Genomic DNA, 11,233 nt, shown 5'->3' on the forward strand with positions numbered 1-11,233 from the left:
CTTTGTTCATTTCCTGATATCAAGTAATTGTTTTCTTTGTCCGGCAGGGTTTGGAGAAAATTCACCAAAACAGTTCCGGGACTGCCGAAGGAGCTGGAATTTAGACACCCGAAAGTAAGTACTATAGTAGCATGTTCCGCGCATCTCCTAGTGATTCAAGCGCTAGTTTCATCAATACCATTTAGCATTCTTGCTTATCAGTTTGATTGACCTCTATTTCTTGTAAAGTGGTTGTGGCAGGAACAAGGGAATGATTTCTGTGGATACTACATCTGCGAGTCCATCCGCCACACGACCTGTGAGCGGGGCGGGTACTCTAACGAACAATATGAAGTACGTAAATAACAACATTCACAATTTTATTTTATTACCATCATTTGTGTTGAGTTTCATTCATTTATATATATATATGTATTGACCCCCTTCTTCAAATTAGATGTTTCGGAAGCGGGATGAACTCCTAGCACCAGCTCGCATGCGAGCAATTCAAGAGGAATTGGCGGCATTCTTTCTTGACCACGTGATCCCTGAAGACGGAGAATTCTATGTGGACCCTGAGTCCGTATGATTATATTTGTAAGAGATAATTATTGTATATATGTAGCCGGTAGTGTCAGATAGATATACGAGAACTTGTTGTTCGACCAATCTCTCGGAGAAGGAGAGGTGGTCGATATCACTTCTCTCTGTATATATGCATATATGTTCATGACGATCTTCTGTTTCCTTCGTTTGCTTACTAGCTAGCTAGCGTGTCTAGTCCTCTCTATATACGTATGTATAGTACGTAGCGTCGACCAAGCACGGACATAACAGAGGACACTTCTCTCTATTAATTATAACTAGCTAACACAATATATGAAACACCTAAATTAACCCCCCAAAACCCCCAACCCCCCCCCCCTTTCAAAAAAAACAAAAACCCCAGCCACAGAAGTGCTGACGCGTGGATGCCTATTGGTCCCGGTTGGTGCCACCAACCGGGACCAAAGGGTCTCCACGTGGGCAGTGCGCAGAGCCCAGTCAGGAGACCCTTTGGTCCCGGTTGGTGGCACCAACCGGGACCAAAGGGTCTCCTGACTGGGCTCTGCGCACTGCCCACGTGGAGGGCCTTTAGTCCCGGTTCTGGATTGAACCGGGACTAAAGGGGGGAGGTATTAGTACCGACACTTTAGTCCCGGTTCCGGAACCGGGACTAAAGGCCCTTACGAACCGGGACTATAGGCCCTTTTTCTACCAGTGTAGGTGCATTGAATAAACCAAAAGTCATACGTCTATAAGCAGAAGTCCCAAAAGGGCAAGTAAAGGTGGTTTTCTCTTGATCGGGTTGTGAAATAGGTATTTGAGAAATAATAGAATATCCATCAAGGAAGCAAAAGTGTGTGTGCTTAGACAGCCTTTTTAGCATTTGATCAATAAAAGGCAAAGGGTAATGATCTTTTCTAGTTGCTTTATTTAATTTTCTAAAATCAATTACCATTTTATAGCCAGTAACAATTCTTTGTGGAATAAGTTTATTTTTATCATTAGGAAGAATAGTAGTACCTCCCTTTTTAGGGACACACTGAACAGGACTTAGCCATCTACTATCAGCTATGGGATAGATTATACCTGCTTCCAGTAGCTTTAATATTTCAGTTCTTACCACTTCTTTCATCTTAGGATTCAAACATCGTAGGTGATCAACAACAGGTTTAGCATCAGGTTCCATATTAATATTGTGTTGACATAGAATGGGACTAATGCCCTTAAGATCATCAAGAGTATATCCAATAGAAGCATGGTGCTTCTTCAAAATTTTCAATAATCTCTCTTCTTCATGTTCTGAAAGGTTACCACAAATAATAACAGGATATATAGTTTCCTCATCAAGATAAGCATATTTCAAAGTGTGAGGAAATTTTTTTAATTCAAACATGGGATCACACTTAGGTGGAGGAGGACCTCCTAGAGTTTCAGTGGGTAAATTATGTTTGAGCAGAGGTTGTTGTTCAAAGAAGATTTTATCTATTTTCATTTCTTTCATGCATATGCATATCGTTTTCATGGTCAGGCAAATATTGTTCTAGTGGATCAGTAGGAAGCACGACAATAGAAGCAAGACCAATTATTTCGTCCTTACTAGGAAATTATTTCTTATGATGTTTTCTACTAAACTTAGAGAAATTAAACTCATGAGACTCATCACCAAAACTAACACGGACAGTTTATTTCTCACAATCTATTTTAGCATTAACGGTGTTCAAGAAAGGTCTACCAAAAATAATGGGACAAAAATCATGTTGTGGGGAACCAAGAACTAGAAAATCAGTAGGGTATTTTACTTTCCCACACAACACTTCAACATCTCTAACAATCCCAAGTGGTGTGATGGTGTCTCTATTAGCAAGTTTAATAGTAACATCTATGTCTTCTATTTCAGTGGGCGCTATGTCATCCATAATTTCTTGATATAAGGTAAAAGGAATAGCACTCACGCTAGCACCCAAGTCGCATAAACCATGATAACAGTGATCTCCTATTTTGACTTAGACAACAACATGCCAACAACGGGTCTATGTTTATCTTTTTCATCAGGTTTGGCAATTCTAGCAACTTCATCAATAATGTAAATAACATGCCCATCAATATTTTCTACCAAGACATCTTTAACCATAGCAACACCAGGTTCTACTTTGATTTGTTCTGGGGTCTAGGTACTTTGATATTACTTTTGCAAACCACAGTTGAAACCTTGGCATGTTCCTTTTTCCTAACACGGAAAGGTGATTTTCAATATAAGCAGTAGACACAACTGGATCAACATTGTAAATAATAGTTTCTTCTTTAGCTATTACCGGTTCTTTAATTTCTTCTTTAATAGGGTGGTGATATTTAAACCTCCTCTCCCTAGGGAGATCAACATGAGTAGCAAAAGATCCACAAAAGGAGACTACTATCTCAGAGTCAAGTCCAAATTTAGTACTAAACTTGTGAAAAGCATCGGTATTCATAAAGGATTTGACACAATCAAACTTAAGCTTAATACCAGAATCTTTACCTTCGTTGAGTTCCCAATCTTCAGAGTTCATTTAATTCTTTCTAAACGATCCCACCTGAATTCAACAGTCTTCTTCATAAAAGAACCAGTACAAGTACCGAGCATTGATCGATCATCATGAGAAAGCCGAGCATAAAAATTCTGAATTAAAATTTCTCTTGAGAGCTCGTGATTGGGCATGAATATAACATTGACTTAAGCCTCCCCCAATCTAGAGCGATACTTTCTCTTTCACGAGGCCAAAAATTATATATATATATATAATTCCGATCACGATGAACTAGATGCATAGGATAATTTTTTGGTGAAATTCCAATTTCAATTGATTCTAGTTCCAAGATCCAATGTCATCGCATAGCCTATACCATTCCAATGATTTTCCCTTCAAAGATAAAGGGAAAACCTTCTTAGCTTCATCTCCGGGAAACCTGCAAGCTTAAATAATCCATAAATTGCATCCACATATATCAAGTGCATATCAGGATGTTTAGTTCCGTCTACTGCATAAGGATTAACTAGAAGTTGTTCTATCATACCCGAAGGAATTTCATAACCAATATTTTCAGTAGTTGTAGTAGGTCGAGGGGCAACTAACTGTGGTTCCGGTCGAGGTGTAGATACCCCGAACAAACCCCTCAAAGGATGGTCTCCATAGTAACAAGTGACGATAAATTTCAGCACGTAGTAATAATTTTTCATTACCAATTTCCACTTACCAAATTCACTTCACTCCACGGCTACGGCGCCAGAAAAGAGTCTTGATGACCCACAAGTATAGGGTGTCAATCTAGTCCTTTCGATAAGTAAGAGTGTCGAACCCAACGAGGATCAGAACAAAATGACAAGTGGTTTTCCGCAAGGTAATTTCTGCAAGCACTGAAATTGTCGGTAACAGATAGTTTGGTAGCAAGATAAATTGTAAAGAGCAAGTAACAGTAATGGTAAGTAAAGTGCAGCAAGGTAGCCCAATCCTTTTGTGGCAAAAGGACAGGCCAAAATGGTTTCTTATAATAGGCAATGCGTTCCTGAGGGTACACGGGAATTTCATCTAGTCACTTTCATCATGTTGGTTCGATTTGTTTTCACTACTTTGATAATTTGATATGTGGGTGGACCAGTGCTTAGGTGCTGATCTTACTTGAACAAACCTCCCACTTATGATTAATCCCCTTGCAAGCATCGACAACTATGAGAAAATATTAAGATCAAATCTAACCATATCATTAAACTTTTGGGTCCAAATCGGTCCCTTACGAAGTATCGCATAAACTAGGGTTTGAGCTTCTGTCACTCTAGCAACCCATCATGTAATAGCTACTCCACAATGCATTACCTTAGGCCCAAATATGGTGAAGTTCCATGTAGTCGACGCTCACATGACACCACTAAGGGAATCACAACTTACATATCATCAAAGTATCAAACACATATCAAATTCACATGATTACTTGCAACAAGATTTCTCATGTGACCTCAAGAACAAAAATAAATATTCACAAATGATAATCATGCTCAAGATCAGACGGGTATTAAATAGCATAATGGATCTGAACATATAGTTTTCCACCAAATAAACTGTAACGCCCGGATAATCTTGCTACAGTAATCCCACGCTAATCATGGCACGTCATCCCGATTACTGTTGCTATCCTCGCAATAATTCGAAACCGTTCAAATTCAAAATTCAAATTGATGAAAACAATAAAAGTTTTCAAAAATTAAAATAAAATTGTTCGGTGGTTGACGAATATTACAAAGGTAATTATAGTGCAACAGACATATTTTTATAAAATGGCTAAATGGATTAAATGATTTAAACAGAAAAGAAATAATAAAAGAAAATACAAAAGGAAAGAAAAACAGAAAACCAAAAAGAAAAAAAAAGAGAACACCCCCTTCCCCCCCCCCACTGGGCTTCGGCCCAGCAGGCCACCGGGCCGCCTGGCAAACCCACCCCCTCTCTCCTTATTCCCCCCGGGTGAGACCCCGAAACCCTAGCCACCCCCCCACTCGCATCCACTCTCCCCCCTCCCTCCCGATTGGATCGGGAGGATAACGGCGCCGCGCCCCGGCCTGCCCCCGTCCTCCTCGCCGTGGAACGACACCGCCGCCCGGAGCTCCTACCCCGCCGGCCTGCTCCCCGTCGCCCGCTCGTCCCCGACGGCCTCCCAAACCTCCCCCGAGCTCGCTCCCGAGACCCTACGCATCCCTCCCCGTGAGCTCCTCTCCTCCCTTTCCCCTCTGTCGCCGGCGATGTCCGCACCCAGTCGCCGCGCCCGACGGCGTGCGCCGCGCGCCGTCGCCCCGTCCCGACGCGTCTCGCCTGGTCAACCGCCCGCACGGGCGCCCCTCCTCCCTGCTCCCCCCCCTCCGTGCCGACTGCGCCATGGCCTCGCGCGCCCCGGCCGTCCTCCCTCGCCGTGGCCCGCGTCCCGCTTCGTCTCCCCTCGCCTTGGCCTCGCCTCTCCACGCTGGCCTGCGCGTGGCTTTGGTCGCCGACGCCCGCGGCCGGCCACCACCGCTACCTGCAGGCCTCACCCGCCTGTGCCCCGCCTCCTCTGCACACGGCACCCGGCCCCGTGGCGCCCCTGTTTCCCCCGCTCCGCCCTGTGCGCCGTCGCCGCCGCCGGCGAGCCTGCGCCCCGGCTCGCCGTGCCCCCCCCCTTCCCCGTTGGACGCGGACGAGCGCCCGCTGCGCCAGTTCGGGCGGGTGCCCAGCGCCCGCTAACACCGAAACCACTCTGGCCACTGGTGCCAATGACATGGGGGCCCCATGGCCCTAGAACGTTTTATTAAAAAAAGGAATTAAAATTAATAATAATAAAAATAATTAATTAATTAATTAATTAAGGAATTAATTAAGTTAATTAATCATAATTAGATTAATCAAATTAACTAATTAGTCTAATTAAACTGTGATTAGTTTAGCTAAAACCTGATTAGCCTAAACAGGGTATGACAGGTGGGCCCCGCTGGACCCACACGTCAGTTTGACCAGTCAACGCCCCTGTTGACTGCTGATGTCATGCTGACGTCATGATGATGTCAGCAAACACTGTTTTGGATAAGGTTGGATTTAAATGAATAAATAAAATCAGAAAATGATTTAAATCTTTAGAAAATCATATCTTTTAATCCGTAACTCGGATGAAAATACTTTCTACATGAAAGTTGCTCAGAACGACGAGACGAATCCGGTACGCGGTCCGTTCGTCCGCCACACACCCCTAACCTATCGAACCCGCAACTTTCCCCCTCCGGCTCCTCTGCCCGAAAACAAAAAGGGACAATTGCATTTTTACCCCTAGTTGGTTCCTACCCACGGGTTTTGCCCTTACTTTTCGAGCTTGCTCAGTTTTGCCCTTACTTTTTCCATCGAGGTCCCTCGAATGCCCTTTGACCGTTTGACCAAAACTTTGAAAATTCATAACTAATTCATATGAACTCAGAAAATTGTAAATAAGATATCAAAATGTTCAGATAAACATTACCTTTATGAGAATATCATTTGCATTCAGGACAAAAGCATCATTTAAACTACCCAAGGTAATTAATGTTATTAACATTATTAAAAATAAATTGGTATAAAGAATATTTTTTCCGTGAACAAAAATTATATGCAAATGAAGGTGATGTTTTCCGAACATCCTGATACCTTATATGCATTTTCCTGAGTTCGTATCAACTTGTTATGAAGTTTGCAAATAATGGTCAAAATCATTAGAACATTCATAACAAGTTGATACAAACTCAGAAAAATGCAAATAAGTTAGCAGGATGTTCAGAAAACATCACCTACATTTGCATGTAATTTTTATTCATGAAAAAAATATTATTTATACCTATTTATTTTTAATAATGGTAATAACATTAATTATCTTGGGTAGTTTAAATAATGCTTTTGTCCAGAATGCAAATGATATGCCCATAAAGGTAGTGTTTATCTGAACATTTTGATATCTTATTTGCATTTTTCGGAGTTCGTATGAATTAGTTATGAATTTTTAAAGTTTTGGTCAAACTGTCAAAGGGCATTCGAGGGACCTCGATGGAAAAAGTAAGGGCAAAACTGAGCAAGCTCGAAAAGTAAGGGCAAAACCCATGGGTAGGAACCAACTAGGGGTAAAAATGCAATTGTCCCAAACAAAAATCACCGGGAATACTTTCCCGGGGGTTTTCCCCCCCTTCACCGGTATCACCTACTACCGCGTTAGGGCACACCGAACACCGCGTATTGCCTTGATATATTTTGTGGTGCTTTGTTTGCTCTGTATTCATTATTTCTTCCCCCTCTTCTCTCCGGTAGACTACGAGACCGACGCTACTGCTGACCAGTTCGACTACGGAGTTGACGACCCCTCTCTCTTGCCAGAGCAACCAGGCAAGCCCCCCCTTTGATCACCAGATATCGCCTACTCTTCTCTATACTGCTTGCATTAGAGTAGTGTAGCATGTTACTGCTTTTAGTTAATCCTATACTGCTGCATAGCCTGTCCTTGCTACTACTGTTGTTACCTTTACCTGCTATCCTACTTCTTAGTATAGGATGCTAGTGTTCCATCAGTGGCCCTACACTCTTGTCCGTCTGACATGCTATACTACTGGGCTGTGATCACTTCGGGAGGTGATCACGGGCATATACTATATACTTTACACTGTTACATTACCTGTGATACTGTTCGGAGTTGGGGGCTGAAGGGGCAGGTGGCTCCATCCCGGTAGAGGTGGGCCTGGGTTCCCGCCGGCCCCCGACTGTTACTTGGTGGTGGAGCGACAGGGCAGGTTGAGACCACCTAGGAGACAGGTGGGCCTGGCCCTGTTCGGCGTTCGCGGATACTTAACACGCTTAACGAGATCTTGGTATTTGATCTGAGTCGGCTACGAGCCTATACGCACTAACCATCTACGCGGGAGTAGTTATGGGTATCCCGGCGTCGTGGTATCAGCCGAAGCCTTCTTGACGTCAGCGACTGAGTGGCGCGCGCCGGGTTGGACTGCGTTAACGCAACTTCCTTTGTAATGGAGGTTGCTAGGTCTGCTCACCGGCCGCGTACGCAACGTGCAGGTGTGCTAAGGGCGATGGGCCCACACCCCTGTGCGCTTAGGTTTAGACCGGCGTGCTGACCTCTCTGTTGTGCCTAGGTGGGGCTGCGACGTGTTGATCTTCCGAGGCCGGGCATGACCCAGGAAAGTGTGTCCGGCCAAATGGGATCGAGCGTGTTGGGTTATGTGGTGCACCCCTGCAAGGAAGTTAATCTATTCGAATAGCCGTGATATTCGGTAACAGGACGACTTGGAGTTGTACCTTGACCTTATGACAACTAGAACCGGATACTTAATAAAACACACCCTTCCAAGTTCCACAGACAACCCGGTGATCGCTTTTCCATAGGGCGACGAGGGGAGGATCGCCGGGTAGGATTATGCTACTACGATGCTACTGGAGATGCTACTTGGAGATGCTACTTGGAGATGCTACTTGGGGGACTTCAATCTACTCTCTTCTACATGCTGCAAGACGGAGGCTGCCAGAAGCGTAGTCTTCGACAGGATTAGCTATCCCCCTCTTATTCTAGCATTCTGCAGTTCAGTCCACCGATATGGCCCTTTACACATATACCCATGCATATGTAGTGTAGCTCCTTGCTTGCGAGTACTTTGGATGAGTACTCACGGTTGCTTTTCTCCCTCTTTTCCCCTTTCCCTTCTACCTGGTTATCGCAACCAGATGCTGGAGCCCTGGAGCCAGACGCCACCGTCGACGATGATTCCTACTACACTGGAGGTGCCTACTACTACGTGCAGGCCGCTAACGACGACCTGGAGTAGTTTAGGAGGATCCCAGGCAGGAGGCCTGCGCCTCTTTCGATCTGTATCCCAGTTTGTGCTAGCCTTCTTAAGGCAAACTTGTTTAACTTATGTCTGTACTCAGATATTGTTGCTTCCGCTGACTCGTCTATGATCGAGCACTTGTATTCGAGCCCTCGAGGCCCCTGGCTTGTATTATGATGCTTGTATGACTTATTTATGTTTTAGAGTTGTGTTGTGATATCTTCCCGTGAGTCCCTGATCTTGATCGTACACGTTTGCGTGCATGATTAGTGTACGATTGAATTGGGGGCGTCACAAGTTGGTATCAGAGACGACTGCCTGTAGGAATCCCCCTTCCACACTCCTTATCCGAAGTCGAGTCTAGACATTGCAAAACTTTTACTAACATGGTTGTGTGTCTTACGGGCACACGTCGCCATTGGGTGGTATTAGGATCTTTTACTCCTCAACCTTTACTCTGGGACTCTGAACTCTCTTCTACTCGGGTTAAACAATTTTACTAACTCTGACTCTAGGTTCTCGATAATACTTTCTCCCGGAGAGCCTCTTCAGTCCGGATGATTACTTGGTGCACCGAAGGATTCTGAAGATACCTTCTGATATTCTCTTGAGACCTTGTGCCAATCGCTTTTGCAATTCCCCTTCCATCGTCAACCCTTATGGATAACTACTTGCAGTTGTTATTCTTACATTCATCCCCAGTTGGTCTTGTTATTACAAGATACCCTAGAAAAACTTGTCGTTGTTTCGATAATCCTTTGAGCTTACTGCCGTGCTGTTCCTTGTCACCTGAATACCCCTATGGGTAATTCTCGCACTTATCGAGTATCCGCTCATCCCCCCCAGTTGTTCCGGTGTTACACAAAAGTCTTCGAAATACCATTCGATATTCCGAAAATCCTCAGCAACCTTTGGCTCTTGAAATTCTTGCTTGCTTGCATTATGGTTAATCCCATAAGTCTCGTAGTCATATTGACATTCCTTGTCATTATCATTTTGAGTCTGTTGACTCAATGTGTTTGCGAATACATGCAATCATCATTGATCCTTATAAATTAACTTTCCGAGTGAATTGCCATTCCTTTAACTGGAATTGGTTCTCGACCAACCGAATTGTCTTTGATTGTACCCTAAGGCTATTCAACTTATCCACCCCTAATCAGAGCATTGCTTCTGATCCCTTGATTTGGGAATCATAATTCCTTTGCATTTGACAATTGAGTTAGTCAGTTGTTTCTATAATCTGGTGCACTCGCATTCCTTCTTCCTTTGATAGAGTATCGATACCCACACCAGCTCCGTTGTGGACCATCGGTTCCTTTGTTGGATTTTATGTCCTTCATATTAATCACGTTGTGAGCTCTTTCCCCTGATACATAATGCCTTTGGTACATTGTATCCTCTGCTTGACCAACAATGCTCTACTTTCGAGCTTGTATTAATTACCCCAAAGTTTGTGGTATATGTTCGTAAGATGCCCTGATGGGTTGAACCTATGCCTTCCTTAATATGTGTGAACTCGGAAGATTTCACGAGTCATACTCATCTGGTATTTCACCAGGTAAAACTTTCAACACTAATGCCTTTATCAAAGCGAGAAGTGAATGGAAGGTTATACATTGAAGAAGTGGGAGTCGACCTTGAACTTTGTGTTCATGCCCATAGACACGATGTAGATCTTCTCATCGAAGCTTCTTTTAAAATTAATTAATCCCTTGGTATAAGTTCATCTTATATCTGGGATCTGGCCTTTTTCAATCGTGGTTCCGACCATGTTCTCCTTTAAATACCAATTCTCGTGCAAGTTTAAGCACTTGTCTTCTGCAGAGCAATACCCCAGTCCAACCTCTATTTTGATCTGTCGTCGAGTATTACCCCCCTGGTATCTCGAGATTATCATGGAACTGCATAACTTTTTATGAGTTCTTCATCAAGTGCTACCTTCCCACTGATTCCAATTTTTCGCGGGCTCTGAGTTATTATACACTCAAAGACACCGATAACTAAACCAAGTCCGCACTACGGTTCAACAACTCTTTAGTAAGCTTCTATAAATACGAGTTTGTACCCGATCACGCCATTCCTAGCCTGTTTGGCTATACATTGTCGTGATGATTTTAACTGTGCTACCCGGTCCTTCTTCTCGGAGCACAATTTTCAACGATGAACTAACCTTACGTCGATTTTTTTTCTTGTCATACCCTTTCACCTTAAACAACAAGCTTGAGTTCGAGTTTGTGTCGTAACTGTGGTTCCAATAACCTCTTGCTTCATCATTCCTTTGACTTGATGTCGTCGCTGATCGACTACATCTGCATGAAATCTCTCGACAATTGTGTCATGATCACCATCAACCTTATG

The sequence above is a fragment of the Triticum aestivum genome, chromosome 3A (assembly GCF_018294505.1).
Source record: "Triticum aestivum cultivar Chinese Spring chromosome 3A, IWGSC CS RefSeq v2.1, whole genome shotgun sequence".
NCBI lineage: Eukaryota > Viridiplantae > Streptophyta > Magnoliopsida > Poales > Poaceae > Triticum > Triticum aestivum.